Below are 16,685 nucleotides of genomic sequence, written 5' to 3'. Positions count from 1 at the left end.
AGGTTTTCTTCTATGGTTGCAGAACACCAGATCATTATGAAAAGCTGCTTCATGCAACATCTGTTTAGCAAAATGTTCGTGTACATTTATTTGAAGTTTGGCATGGAAGCATACACATATAGTCACAGCATTCTTGGAGGCTGAGGCAGGAGACTCATATGTACAAGCCCAGCTTGGGCAACTTACACTTAGTCATATCCTGTCTCAAAATAAAAAATAAAGAAGGGCTGCGATATAGCTCAATACAAAAGCACAAAAACCTTGAGCTCAAGTCTCAGGATGTGCAAGTGTGCATGCATACACACACAAACACACACACACACTTCTACCTATTTTAAAAACACACTATAGAGAAATTTTGACATTTATAATCATCCAAATAAATATTTATTGGTTACTTTCTAAGTTCTAGGTTACTAAGAAAGCAGTATAGATTAAGAGAAAGTTTCTGTAATCATTGGAGTGGATAATGCTATAGGAAAAGAAGCAAAAGTAAAAAGCAATGGGAAAACAGAAAAAGGAGGAAATGAGAGACTTAAATGGGAATAGAAGCTGTAGCATCAATGGGAACTTTGATTAAGATGGCAACATCTCAACAGAGAACTGAATGATACGAATACCCAGACTTAAGAATATCTGGGAGGCAGGGGGAAAAGATAAGGTGAAGGTAATTAAATAGAAACCAATTTGGAATGACTAAGAAATAGTGAAGAAAAATGGGTAGCAGGAGAGAAGAATGCTATAAAAACACAGGTCATAGAAACTATGGTATAGGTCACAGCTACATCCTGTAAGTCTGGTAGACAATAATAAGAAACTACTGGAACTGTGACAAGAAACTACCTGAAGGATTGAGACTCATTTTAAGAAAGAGATTATGATTTAAAAAACAATAACCCAGGGGCTGGGGATTTAGCTCAGTGTCATAAGCACCTGCCTTGCAAGCAGGCGGTCGTGAGTTCGATCCCTGGTACCGATAAAAAGAAAAAAAAAAAAAAACAAAACCAATAACCCAGTTTCCTGTAAGAAATCGTCTGGAGAAGTTCCAGATCCAATTACCTGGTATACTATCAAAGTTTCTCTCCTGTCTCTCCCCACCCACCTTGCCCCATTCTTTTGAGATAAGGTCTACCTATATAGTTCAGGCTGGCCTTGAACCCATGGCTATCCTCTTGCCTAAACCTCCTGATTTCTGGGATTACAGGCACGTGCCATCACATCAGTCCTGGAGTTTTCCACAACTCCTGGATCTTTCAGAAGAGCTTATAGTAGGCCTCTCTAATTGAGGTCCCCCTATATCCTCAATTTCTTTTTAAACATTTGTGTTCAATTCTCGCTGTAAGCAAAATTTCATTATTACTCAGGACACTACAAGGTAAAGAAGATTAGCACAAGATTTCATTTGTTGTTAGGTTTCATATAAATGCAGTTATATATTGTGTGTCTGGTAAAGCCCCAACCTGTAAAAACTCAAATTTCCATCTAATTTGCAACTGCATCTAGGGATTGTGAAGGACTAAAGAAAAATCCAGAATTGGGCCTTGTGATCTCTTTATATTTACAGTATAAACATCAAATGGGTTCTACCAACCCTTTACTAAATGTATCTGCTTATCAATTTATCTGCTTACACTCCAAGAAAATTAATTCACATCTTCTCCTCAAACTTCTAGTACACTATTGTAGGGAACCACCCAAACAACTTTCCTTGAAAGAAGAGCAATTTGGATAAACTTGACCCTGGCTCTATGTATTGATATATACAGAGCTGGTTAGGTCATTTCTTTGTGCCTTCAATGGGCTTTAAGCAGTAGAAACCTGGCTGGCTGAGGAGTTGATGTGTAACTTTTGAAGTAAGGCCACAGGTCAGTGTTACATCTTCTAGTGACTCCCCAAATATGTGGTTGAGCCAGGCTGGATAGTGAGCACTGTTCCATACTGTTCCCTGGGACTGAACCTCGAGAAAGAGGCTATAACTTCCCAGGACAAAAAGGATTGTATATCAGAACTTAAGCACACTTCAGAACAGAAGCATGAATCCCAAATTATTAGATACTATCTTAGTTGTATTATGCAGATTACTCTCTGCATTTCTTGCCTTCTGCATCACAGAGGTGATCTCAGACCTCTTACCTGGCCCGGCTCACAGCAGTCATGTATTTCTCACCATTCTCACTGATCCCCAAGTCACTCCCCTCATTATGAATTAATAAAAACCAAGTTGGGCCTAGGTCGTGATCTTTGTTCTCGTAAATCACCATCTTGGCTGGACTTAGGACCCTTTGGCCCCCCCATAACCTTGTCTTAGTGTCTTTACTCTCACTATTACAGGCAGCTGAGTTAGTCAGACAGGGCTGGGCCCTCAAAGAAGCCAGTGCAGAGAGGTTCAGATACCTTGTGACCTCTGAGGAGACAGACACCTCCTGCTGTGGGCTAGATCTCAAGACAAAAGGCAAACCAAATACAACCACATCTTAAGGTTTAAATAGTTCTCTGTCACCCTGAGGAAGTCAAGTCAGCATCCCAACCTCTACAAGAAGAGTCACTGCTGTTAAGCATCCCTGGTTACTACGTGACCCGCTTCCTCATTTGTTCCCAATCTAATCAATTTTACCTGAGCAGTTAATCTTATTGGAGGACCACAGTTCTGTCCCATTTTATGACCACCTTGCAGGTTCCCATTTTTCCACACTGTGGACTCATCTAAGTGGGTCCACATATAGACCACATAAGTGGGTCCCATGTAGAGTAAAATCAAGTGCTCCAGATTTTACTCTATAAAAGCCTCTAGAAAAGAAAAAGTCCCTGGCAAACTGCTTGGGACTCCTTATGTATCTCAGACAGAAGCTTTCTTTCTCTCAATAAATATATTCCATTCTTAACCTCCATTGTTCCTAAAATTTATTCTTTGATTTTTGTACTGTACATCTAGTAGGTTGGGAGTTTCATTCCCCTGTATCATCACCTTGGGTTGCACTGCAAGTGGTAGACTGGAATTAACTCATAGTTTCTCCATGGAATTATAAATACAGACTTCCCAGACAGAGACCATATCCAGAAAAGGGCTCAGTACACACTATCCCAAATCTCATCCTCAATTGCCAACTCTGTTAATTATTTATTTGATTTCTGAGATGGAGTCTCACTAAGTAGGCAGGCTGGCCTTGAATTTGCTTATGTAGCCCACGTTAGCCTCAAACTCATGGTGATCCTCTTGCCTCAGCCTCCCAAGTACTGGGATTACAGGTGTGTGCTACCACACTTGCCTTCTGCTTTTCATTTAACCCAGGGGAAAGGGTGGGGGGGGGTCATGCAAAGAGAATTACTATATATGCTCTCTACAAAAATCTACTAGTCTACCAGTACCTGTATCCACATATTCTACTTTCCACTGAAAAGTGAGACCCAAATCAATAGCCTCCATTCTCCTATTCAGTCTTCTTCCTACTACCTCCTTCACCATAACTTCTATTTTTTATTGAATGACTCTTATTATCCTAAAGACATGCTAACATTTCTGCCATTGAAAAAAAGTGGGGATGGGGGGCTTTCAAACTCTTACACACATTTCTTCATTTCCCTATTTACCCTACTTAGAAAATATTGCATATAGGCATTTGGGCTTATTATACTCTCTATTTTCTTTTTAGCTAACATCAGGCATATATCTCTACCTTACCATTAAAACTACTATTATCAAGATCAATACCTATGAAAATTAATTCTCCATTCTAATATAAATTCTCAACATCATTTGACAGCTTTAACTCTTGTTCTTTTTGAAAAAAAACTAGAATATAATTTATATTCAATAAAATACACAGATCTTATGTATTCTGCTCAATGGTCCTTGACCACTAAATTTATTCCTGTAACAATAGCCCAAATAATAGAATATTTTTAACACCCCACAGAATTCCCTTGTGCCCCTTTCTAGTCATTCACTGCCTTCTTCCACTTGTAAACAATTGCTTCTATCACCATGTATTAATTTGGTTTGCTACTGGATTTTGTATAACTGTAATTTTATACTATATCCTGAAAGGTTTCTGCCCCAGTATAAATTACAGGACATTATGGTGGTGGTCTAACATGGCAGAAGGCCAAAGCAAAAACAACACTTACCCTGACAACCACTTCCTTCTCCTTCCCCTTCAGCCCTGATTATAACTTTCTCTTTTCTTTTCCTAGATGTGAAGAGAATTCACTGGGTTCCTTGAGTGTCATCAATGCTTTCCACAAGTGCTGCTTCTAGTCAGAGGTCACATAATCCTCGGCCCTCTCTGTATCTGGCAGAGAAGAAAGCCCAACCCCACGAGTGGAACGCTCTTCTCAACAATCTCAATAAAGGCCATTTTTTTTTTCCTTTTGCTTCTCTACTGCACAGGAAAATCCTAACATATACAATATTGTTTCTTTTGTTCATCCTGAGGTCTCTTCTTGAGACACATTTTAGGGCATGATAATTGCCTGGATTTGATGGTTTAGATCTCTATCTTTGAATGTGAGGTCACTGGGGCAGTGACCTGGAAGGGTGTGTTCTTGTCTGCAGCTCCTTCCTTCTCTTACTGGCTGACAAGGGGTAAGAAATTGTCATTTATCAAGCTCTTCCACCATATAATTTCTGCCTCAATCCTCTGAACCATGAATCAAATTAAACCTCTCCTCCTTTAAATTGTGGATATTGGGTACTGTGTCCATGAGAAAGCTGACCTGAAAACTGGTATTGACAGTGGAGCCATTGCTATGACTTTCCCTGACTGTGGTTCAGCAGCCTTTGCAACTGGTGGTTGGAAGGCGTTTGAAAGATGTGGAGATAGGGATAGAAAAATCCTAGAATGCTATACCAACAGAGCTTGATAGGTGACTCTGGTTGGATCTCAGATATCAGAATGCTGATAGGAATGTGAACAGGTCCAGGTTCAGGAAAGTTCAGTTGGGACAGTGACTAAAATACTGGGCTTCTTAGCCCTCGCTACCTGCCTCCCTTCCTCCTGGCTGATTTTTCATTTTCTTTTTTTGTTCTTTCTCTTTCTAATCACTAAATAATTTGGTATGGTGGGAGTAAGATCTAAAAATATTGTTTCTTCTTTACCTATACTCACAGCCTAGATAATTTTCAATTGTGTAGCTTTAAAGACTATTTACTTATTTGATAGGGTTTTGCTATGCAGTCCAGCCTGACCTTGAACTCATGGCAATCCTCCTATCTCAGCCTCCTGAGTGCTGAGATTATAGTTATGCACCATCATGCCCAGTCTAAAGACCAGATAGATGCTGATGATAGCCAGCTTTTTATTGCTAGCTCTGTACTCTCTCCCCTGAGCACAAGACTCATGTTCAATTGGACGTCAAAAAGCCATCACCAAAACAAAGCCCCTCCGTTCCCTCTAAAATTTGCTACTTGTCTCTACCTTGTATGAGGTATGACTGAAAAATATAGTGAATATTTAAATTTTAACAATAATTACAATGAAAGAAACACTGCCATTAATTAACCCCTTCAAAATATCTCTCTCACTTTGAAAACATAATCACTTTTGCCACTTCATTTTTCTTTCTCAGATAGGGCCTTACTATGCAGTTCAGGCTGGCCTTGAGCTCACTTCATAATCCAGGCTCAAACTTCTCCTGTCTCAGCCTCCCTATTGCTGGGATTACAGGCACACACCACCATGCCCAGCACTTTTACCACTTTCTAAAGCAGTCCTGGAATTTTTTTTTTTTTTTTTTTTTTTTGGTGAGTGTCTTTAGTTATTCTGGTCATGGCTGCTTTAGTACTTTGAATTGGTTCAAAATTTTTACCTTTCATAGTCATCTTGACTGTGGGGAAGAGCCAGAAGTCACATGATGACAGATCTGGTGAATGAGGAACACCATAATATTTTTATGACCCTGTCTTTTGGACAGCATCTGGCTGCACCATTAAGTAATTTTTGACACAAAAGCAGACTTCCAGAACTACTTCAGAAAGTGGCAAGAATAGCGTTGTGAGTGGAGATAATGACATTGTAATGAATTTTTAAATTTAAACATTCACTGGTATATTTATATAAAACCTTATATCTAGCTCATTACATATACCATCGCTCACCAATTCTCCTTTTTTCTCTCATTCACATCCAAAACTAGCAAATTCTGTGCATTTACCTTCAAAATATATCAAGTCCAGACAACTATGATTACGTCCACCCCTACTGCTAACCCATCCTGTAGAAGATGTGTGAATGATTTTTCTTTCTACTTTTGGTTCTTATGTCCCAACTTCTACCCCTGCTCCTCAATCCTGCACTAATTTATTCTTCACCTGCCAACCAGAGTAACATTTTTAAAGCTGTCAAACTGGGGCTATGTGACTTCTTTCTTTTTTAAATTTTTTTTTATTTTTTATTGGTACCGGAGATCGAACTCATGACCGCCTGCTTGCAGGGCAGGTGCTTATGCCACTGAGCTAAATCCACAGCTCCTTTTTCTTAAAACTTTCCCAGGGTCTTTCCAACACATTCTGAATATAACTCAAACTTTTCACCATGCCCATTCAAATTAATACTTTGCCTCAAGTTAATTCTTTGTTTCTGGGTGTGTAATTTCAGCACTCTGGGAGACTGAGGTGAGAAGATCATTGCAAATTCAAGACTAGCTTAGACTCTGTCTCAAAACAAACAAACAAAAACAAAAAAACCCAAAACCAAACCAAACCAAACCCCCCAAATCAAATTCTTTTACCTATTTTCTCTTAATTAAGATTCTTAGCTAAGGGTTTTGTTTTGTTTTGTTTTTGTTTGTTTGTTTTGGCCCTTTTTGAGACAGGGTTTCACTATGCAGTTGAGGCTGGTCTTGAACTGACTTTGTAGCCCAGGTTGGCCTCCAACTCACAGCAATCCTCCTGCCTCAATCTCAAGAGTACTGGGATTACAGCTGTGTACCACTACACCTGGCCTCAGCTAAGATTTTGCTCTCAATTTCCTTAAAAAGTAAAGCCTCTATATTTATGTAGTCATTTTTTCTGAAGATATAAAAGTTATATTTGAAAGAAAATAAACTCTAGGCCAGTGGTGTCAAACTTATAGGCCACATCAGGCTGTTTGTTATCTCTGAAAGCCCTAAAAGGTTCAGCATCATTGCTCTACGCTATATAGGCCTAAGCATGTAAAATTTTGTACCATGAACATATGAAACCACATTGGCTCTTGCAGAACTAACCTTGGCCAGGGAATCTTGAAGAGGCAGATACCTTACACTTTCACTGTACTTTGACCCAAACTACATCCAAGTATGCCTTCCTCCTAATTTAGCAAATCCTATTCTTCCTTCACAAACTATGAAATTCACATTGGTTTTATGTGAATTATTCTTTGCTTTTCAAGCAAGAAAGCATCTCTCCTTTATTTGAACTTCTCTAACACATATGGCTTATACTACTCATGGTTTTAGCATGAGTATAGTACAATAGAAAGGAGAAGGGCTTTGGGATTTAAAAGATCTAAATTTGAGACCAGTGGTTTGACCTTGAACAACTCATAGAGTTTTATACTTTGCCACTCTTAAACATAATCAAAAATAACATAAACCTCAAATGTCATCCTGGACTTATCCCTTCCTTTTCTATACCAATCCTATCATAAATCTTACTGACTTTGACATTAAAATATATCCTAAATCTGGTCACTTCTCATTCCCATACTACCATTAGACTGAACCACCATCATCTTCTATTTGAATAAAATAAAATAGCTTCCTCATTGGTATTCCTGTTTCCATTCTTGTTCCCCTATAATCTAATATATCATAAAAAATAAATAAATAACAGACTGAGCAACAAGCAATCCAGAGGGAGATTGCTAAGAGGAGAAAAATCAGGACAAGTTCTACAATTGCCCACACTAACTATCTGGAGGGCTTTCCAGTAACAGCACATGGAAGGGTAATCCTACACAGAGGCTGATAGACTCCCTGAGTCAAGGAAACAAAGTTAAAAAATCTAGAGATGCCAAGGTCGACAGAATATGCAGGACAGAGTACACAGAGGAGAAAGCTGTGTCAAGTGGGAAATTCAGCACAGCAAGCTGGGGTGATTTGCAGAGGTTTCCCCTTAAGTGTTCTTCTGGATACTAATTAATGCATATGGCAGTGAAATCACTCAGGGACAGGAGCTGGTGGAAGAATGCGGAGGACCATCGGGATAACTCTCCTGGAATAAAGAGCAATTATTTCCATCTTAGCTAAACCTACCCCTGTCTCCATTTTCTGATATGTACAGAGCTATTTATCCCTTCAACTGGCTTTACACAATGTAAATTGGGCTAGCTGAAATGCTGATGTGTAATCTTTGAAACCAAGCAACAGTCAACAGTCACTGGTTCCCCTCTTTCTCACCCCATGACTCCTAAAAAAAAAAATGGTTGAACTGGGCAATATGAAGAGCAACCACTCCACACTGTCAAAACTGGGATCGAGCCTTGAGATAAGAGGCTAAGATTTCCTAGGACAGAAAAGTTTATACATCAGAGCTGAAGCATGGATTAGGGAATATTAGATATTAACTCAATTGTGTAATGTAGTCTTTCCACATATCCTTCTCTCTGCCTATTACAGAGGTAACTTCAGGCCTTGTACCTAGCCCAGCTCACAGTACTCATATATTTTCTGCCTTTCTCACAGTCACTCATCCTCAAGCCACTCGATTCTTTGAGTTAATAAAATCTGGGTTTGTTCCTGGATTGAGGCCTTTGTTTTGGTGAACCACCATCTTGGCTGGACTGAGGACCCCTTGGCTCCCCATAACCATAAGGATGTCTTAGTGTCTTTATTCTCATCATGGGTCGTACTAGAAGTGGTAGATTGGAATTAACTTATTGGAATTCCCATAACACTTCCATTGGATTACAAATACAAACTTCCAGAGTCATGGGTCAAGAGGTGAATCAAGAAGCCAATCCATGCCCTCTCCGAGCCAGCAGCAGTTGTGGGCAGGAAGGAAAACCAAGAAGCCAATCTGCAATCTCCTGAGAGCCAGGTGGTGTACAGGCTGGGAGACAAGAGTTCCATTGCTGCGCCCCTCACAAGCAACCAGCTGATTCAGAGGAACGCAGGCTGATACAGTAACTAAAGTAAAAGAACAACCTAATGCTTGCATTGTTTGATGGACTTTGCAGGTCTAAAGCGGTAGTCTGAGCATCAGTTTAGAGGATAACAATATGTAATACAGCAACCATGGGGGATTTACTTCTGTCTTGTTTTTAAGATTCAATATTCTCATCATTTTGTTTTATTCCTTTTAAAATTAAAAAAATATACATAAACTTTCCAGGTAGAGATGAGGACTGGGAAAAGCTCTCTATAGAACACTCTCTTATGATGTTTATATTCAGAGACACTGGATAGAGTACAGAAATGTAATCTTTTTTTTTTAGAAATGTAATCTTTTTAGCATACAGGAAAAATAACTCCAAACGCCCTGCTGGTCCCACATAACAAAGACCGAAAGTAACTGTCAAAAACAGAAATACTTATTTCCTGGAAATAAGTATTCCTGTATTTCCAGGAAACTTAACTGCAAGCCAGATAAGTCTTAAACATATTTAATGGAATACAAAGATGTAGCATATAAGGCACATTTCATAGTGTTTGCTACAAAATTACCATGTATTTTAAAAAGGGGATAACATGCTCAGATTTGGGGAAGACACAGATAGATGAAAGAATAAGTACACATACAAATAACATTAAAATTGTGAACTATATAACATGTTTTCAGAAAGGTACAAAGAAAATAGGAGAATGTTAACAGGAAACCATAGAGAAAGAGGGAGAAATTATACATGTATTTAAAACACTGAACTTCTAGAGAGTAAATGAACCAGTGATAAGAATTAGACTAAATGATATTAATAAATTAGATACTGAAGAAGTAAAGATTAGTGAACCTAAAAATGCATAAAAGAAACTATCTAAAATGCCACACACAGGATAAAAATGGCACAGTAAAGACTGGCTCTCTCTCTCTCTCTCTCTCTCTCTCTCTCTCTCTCTCTCTTTTAGACTTGGGATCAAGACATCTAGAAAATAAGTTAACAACGAGAAAAGAGTTTGGTGAGTGATACAGGTCAGCTGTAACACCTGACTGGCAAGTACAAGATCCTGAGTCTGATTCGTGGTCAAAAACAAACAAACAAAAAAAGTTGACAGAAATATTAGAATCCACACATAAACTGGCGAAAGTGAAGACAAAAGAAAAGAAGAAAACAGAATGGAACACTACCCAAATGGTGATGCAGGTCAAATACCAGAAGGTTGGATGTTACAAATATCCTCAGATATGGTAAGTATGTTACAGAGGGGTATTATAAACACCAAAACATAACCAAACCCAAGGATATATCACAGGAAAACTGAATCTAACCAGAGATATCTACAATGCTGTCAGCTTCTCTAACCTAATTGATCTTTAATCCACTTCACAAAAACTACAGAAACATGGAAAAACAGTGCAGTGAGAGGCACTCCCCCAAACTCTTACTTTCCAAAAGTTACTCTCATGGCTTTTGAAGCAGAGAAAGCCATAGGCAAAGGACTCAAAAACAAATGGTCAAAATGCTTGAAGAAGTTGGGCATGGTAGCACATGCTAATAATTAATCCCAGTACTTGGGAAGCTGAGATAGGAGGACTGTCATGAATTCAAGGCCAGCCTGGGCTACACAGTAGGTTTAGGATCACACTGCACTATACAGTGAGACCTTGTCTCAAAGAAAAATTAATTGAAGAGAGAAAAGAAAAAGCATATAAGCAAATGCATAAGATGTTTAATGAGCTCAAAGAGGATTTAACAAGATAAAGATTTGACATTTGAAGAAGAAAATAAGAAATATACTGCATCAAGCAAGACATTACAAAAATGAATGACTACTTCAAAAAAAGAGAAAGTACAGAAAGCAAGCAGAAATCGGGTGTCATGGCACATGCCTGTAGTCCCAACACTTCAGAGCTGAGGCAGGAGTTCAATTCCAGCCGGCACTGTATAGCAAGACCCTGTGAAAGAAAGAAAGAAAGAAAGAAAGAAAGAAAGAAAGAAAGAAAGAAAGAAAGAAAGAAAGAAAGAAAAGAAAGAAAAGAAAGAAAGAAAAGCAAGCAGAGATTGATGACACGAAAAATTTAATGGAAAGCATGGGTAGCAGACCTGATCAATGTGAGGACAGAGTATCAGAAACAGAAGACAAGATGGATATAGAAGGTCATAAATTCAATGATACCATAAAAATGACATTGTACCATGAAAGCTGAATCCAACAACTGCTACATGAATCCAAAACAAAACAAAACCCTCATAATTAAAGGAAAAATTAAAGCAGAACTCAAATAGTATAAAAATTAATTTACTGAAATCATGGCAGAAATATTTCTAAATGCAGGGAAAGAATTCAATATTCAAGATGAGAAGCATATAGAACCCCAAATAGCCATCTGAAAGGAAACCCAATGCAACACATTATAATCAAAATTCCAGAAATTCAAAAAAAGGAGTAAATACTAAAAGCTAACCTATAAAGGCAAGCTCAGTAGAATAACTGCAGATTTCTCACCACAAAACTTAAAAGCCAGGAGATCCTGGAGCCAAGTTTTTCAGGCCCTAAAAAAAAACTGTTAACCTAGACTTCTTTTATTTGAGACAGGGTCTTATGTAGTTCAGGATTGCCTTGAACTCATTATGCAGCCCAGGCTGACTTCAAACTCAAGGAGATCCTCCTGCCTCAGCCACCCAAGTGCTGATATTATAGGCATGCACAACCACACCCAGCAACCTAGACTTTTACATCCTAGAAAATTAGTCTTCAAAATTGATGGCCAAAATATCTTGCATGAGAAAAAAAATCTTAAACAAATATATAACCACTAAACTAGCACTACAAAAAAGATTTAATGTAATCCTACAAATAAGTCATCAGCACCAAAAAGTCCAAAGGAAAGTACACATCTAAGTGGGACAATAGTTAAAAGGAAAAAGTAAAGGAATCAGCACCACAAAAATAATGTGCAGTGGTACCTTGGTTCACAAAGTTAATTCTTTTCATGATTCTAGTCATAAACAGAGTTGGATGAGAACCAAATCAAATTATAGCTGAGTTTCCATGTTGACCTTATGGAGAACTTTGATTGAGTTTTCATCCAGTTTGGTTTGCCACCAGAATTATGGAGAGAATTAACTTTGTGAACGGAGGCACTATGTTAATGGAAGGATTCAATAAACACCTTATAATAGTAACTTTCAATGTCAGTTGTCTGCCCGGCAAGCACAAGGTCACGAGTTTGATCTCTGGTACAAAAAAAAAAAAGCCAGTGGTCTTAGTTCTCCAATCAGAGAGACTGGCAAACTAGATTAAAAAGAAAACAAAAAACAAAAATTGCCTATACGAGAAATAACCTCATAAAAAAGAAGTACAAAGACAAAGTTAAAGATAGAAAAATATACTTCATTCAACTGGAGCCCCTAAAACATCAGGAATTGTTACCTAATTTTCAGAAACTAAGTCCATTTGCTCAATGGTATGGTTTAACTGTGATTTTTGTTGTTGATGTTTTTGTCTGGTTGATCTAATTGTGGGAATGAGGTATTCAAGTCCTCTACTGTGACTTTATTGGCATCTATCTATCTTTTAAGTCCGGTAGTTTTTAGCCAGATCTTGGAAACAACCTAAGTGTCCATCAACTGAGGAATGGATAAAAAAGTTGTGGTACTTTTATACAATGGAGTACTACTCAGCTATAAAGAATGATCACATTGAGATATTTATAAATAAATGGGCACAGCTTGAGGCCATATTCATAAGCGAAATAAATCAAACTCACATGTATAAATACCGAATAGTTTCCCTAGTGTAAGAAATGGTAAGAATACATAAAAGTATGTGGTAATCATGATTCCCCATTATATTGCTTTGAAGCTTTATAATGTTTTCATTCATTAATTGGAATGGTTTTATTCTGGGTTGTTTGATTTTATTGTCTGTGATGGTATGAACAGGTATTCTGAAGAAAACAAGACATTATAATAGCTAGTGATGATTTAATACCATCTTGTTTTGAAGTCCCACCAAATTTTGTTCTTCTGTCTCCATCAGTTTTATCACGTTGTATCTTATTGGATTTTATTATATGTGATAGTATAAACAAAAATTTTTACAGACAAGGAGATAATATAGAAACCATTGTTCGTTTTCTGTTAGTTGGTTCTGAATACCCTGTAATACTTTCATTCTCTTGAATGGTTTTACACTGTCTTTTTATGTTTGATACTACAGTATATGAAGGTATACTCAAATATTTCATGGAAAGAGATACTGTGGTAGCTACTGTTATGTCAAGGGTTGTCTTGTGGTGAAATACTATGTTGCTTAAATTGTTCTGTTCTGACCTGTGTTGTTATGTCCTCTTTTATCTTAATCTTTTTTTTTTAAAGTCCAGTAGTTTTTGTTTTGTTTTATGAAACTGAGTGCACTGACATTAGGGCACAGATACTTCTAACTGTTATCCCTGCTTACTGAATTATTTCTAATACCAGTATGTAGTCATCTTTGTTTCTTCTGACCAGGTTTGGCTTGACATCTGCTGTGTCTGAAAATTAGGCAGCATTTACTATGATTAATGTTTCTTCTCTAGAGTAAGCTTCCAATCACCTAGAAATAGTGCCTCATATACAGCAGGTTCTCTGTACTTGTTGAATAATTGAATGCATTGTCATTAAAAAGGTAGCCACAATCTCCTAAGAACTCTAGGCATCAAGAGGAACTAGGAGAAAAGCTTATGCTATAAACCAAAATTTTTCCACTCCAAAGATGGTGGTAGCTCTCCCAGATTTAAGTATTTTTAACATATGCCCCATGGGTTTGGAATTTAAGTACTCCTTAAAGACCTTGCTATTAAACCTTTAACACTTATTCTTAACTTAAAAATTTAATCAGCATCTTGACCCTCTTTCTGAATAAAATGAAAATATCTTAGAAAGTTTTAGCTCCATTCCTGCCACACTCAATTTCACAATTTCATGTCACTGTAGCATTTCAGGTCTATCTTTGTTCAAAATTACCAAATTAGTTATTATTACCCTTTTCTATAATAATTGCTTGCTTAGATGTATTAATATATTTACCACTTTCTTTAATACTCCCTCTTGAATCATCCATCTTTTCTTAAATGTTCCTTAACAATTATTTCAGAGAAGATCTGTTAATAATAAACCTCAATTTTAGTTTTTGTCTCAGTATTTCCTTACATGACACATTCATTTCCAATGCTAATTTGGAAAATACAGAATGCTATAGTGTATTCTTCAGAGTAAAATTTCAGTGGCTTGTTTTCACTCTGAAGAGCCCATTTCTTTTCCTACCTTTAATAAATGTAAAGCCTCACTACCTTTTTTCACATGTCTTGTCTAATTTCTTTGTTCAAGACACCAAGAACTTGGAAAGAGGCTGCAGAACCTCAGACCTGGTAATACCACCACTGTCTTGGGACTCCTGCTGAGGAGAAGCTTGCTCTTACCATTACAGTTGTGCCTCTACAGTTAATTTTTGTTTTCTTTCTGTTGCCTGCCCATTCACCTTGTTTTTTAGATATAATGCACTCTTTAAAATATACAATCCAGTGGTTATTAGCATATTCTCAAGGCTATCTGACCATCACCACTTTACAACTTGAGAATATTTTCATTATCCCAGAAAAGAATACTGTATCTGTTAAAAGTCATTTCTCATTCTGTCCCACCCCATACCCCTGATTAACTTTCTCTGTGGGATCACCTGAACTTTTCATAGAGGTATAACCATAGCATTATTATGTCTGTCCTCTTTCACTTAGCATGTGTGCTTAAGATTCATTCACACTGTAGCATGCATCGATATTTCATTCCTCTTAATGACCAAATAATTCCATCATATGGATACACATTGTTTTATTTATCCTTTATGAACTTATGGGACATCTGAGTTGCTATTCTATGATTATTATAAACAGTACTGCCATGGACTTTTGTGTAAAGCTTTTATATAAACATGAATTTCCAGTTTTCTTGAGTAAATTTTCTCGCTTAGTGTTTATTAGGTCTTTTACCACACATACAAACACTCACACATGTACACACTCACAATACATACTCACACATAAATATTTCAGAGAAAATAAAATAAACCAATAAAACTAAACAAAGGGAACAATATTGGATTTCAAAAAGAGGACAGGAAGAAATCAATACCTTTTCTTAAATGTTACATAACAATTATTTCAGAAAGTATCTGACAATGCACATGATTATCCTTTAAATAGATGCTTAGACCACCAAACATAGCAATGCAAAGTAAGCACTAAGTTGTCTCCTTACTTTAGCTGCTATCATTTTAGAAATTTCAGGTGTGTGACTTCTAATTTATTTTGTGCCTGTGTCTTATGGTCTTGTTCTGGGCTGGAGGTCTGAGATTGCATCCTGCTTCTTTGTTCCCTGATCTGAGGTTCCCAGGGTGTCAGAGAAGTGTGAGGTGGCTGCTCATTGATATTCCCCTGATAGAGACAGGGCCACGGAGGTATGGCTTCCTCTCTTGTGGGCCACAGTGGTGGGCCTGTAAGGGGACATAGCCTTCCTCTCCTCCACTCCCATGGTGGCATGCATGTTCACCAGGGGTCATGGCTTCTTCCCCTCTGAGCCTATATGGGCTCAATGGGGGAACATGGTCTCCTCTCCTCAAGATCCACAGTGGCAGGCTTGCTGTGGGGGCATGGCCTCACTTTCTCCAGGCCTGCAGGCTTGTGGCTTCTCCTCTGAGCCTATAGTGGTGAACTCACCAGGACAGAGGGTTGAGTTATCTGTTTCTAATGAGTTGACCGTTATATTTCTAAATTTCTGAAATAGCCAATAGATAATAGAAAGATTGCTACATGTGGATCCTATTCAAAACCAACAAGTTTAGAAAACTGCAAGCCTTGATTGAGGGCACTCTTTATATTTTTAAAAGGTTCCCTAGTTCCTTTTAAGACCTTCTCTTTGTTGTTATAAACATCTAGTTTTACTAGACTATCTATATACAATTCACTTTTAGTATAGTGGGGTTCATCATGCTTATTGTAAGGAGTGGCACAAATCAGAGACAAGCAGAGACCACCAGGCTTATGTAAAGGCAACATAGCATGGAAATTACTGCATCTGGGTGCAGGCAGGCAGAGGGATAAAAGGACATCTCTGTGGTACAGAAGAAAATGGAGCCTTTTTATAGGGCTTGAGAGGAGAAGGTCAAGGACCTCAGGTGAGGAGATTCAGGCAAACACCTATATTTAAAGTTTTTTGAATGTCGGGTGCCTAAGTGGGCAAAGTCCTAGGGGTGTCTAGTGTAAACATTTAGATATCTTCACATAGCCTGCTGGTTCTAAGATTTCATACTATATCTTATCTCTTTACAACATTTTGTGTTTGTTGAGGGCAACAGCACTGGTGCAGAGTTGGATTTTCTCTGAGAACAATGCCTTTGCTGACAAACACATTGGATGCTAGGAGAATGTACCCAAATAGAGCCTGATACATTTTTTCCACCAACTGGACAACAATGGTACATACATTACACATTGCCATCCCAAAATTATTCACCCAGAGCACAAAACACATGCATTCAATTGTCCAAACAATACCAATCTTTCTCTTCAGCAA

General features: G+C 37.8%; 1 protein-coding gene across 9 annotated transcripts in view; it reads right to left on the bottom strand.

The window, feature by feature from the left end:
* Positions 1-16,685, bottom strand: part of Mast2 (microtubule associated serine/threonine kinase 2) — a 332,530-nt gene that overhangs the window by 84,681 nt on the left and 231,164 nt on the right. The window lies entirely within an intron of this gene.

This window comes from Cavia porcellus, unplaced genomic scaffold (assembly GCF_034190915.1).
Source record: "Cavia porcellus strain 051 isolate PalLab524CR breed Dunkin Hartley unplaced genomic scaffold, mCavPor4.1 scaffold_25, whole genome shotgun sequence".
NCBI classification, from domain to species: domain Eukaryota; kingdom Metazoa; phylum Chordata; class Mammalia; order Rodentia; family Caviidae; genus Cavia; species Cavia porcellus.
The sequence above is the reverse complement of the archived record's forward strand: the minus strand, read 5'-3'. Positions and strand labels throughout refer to the sequence as shown.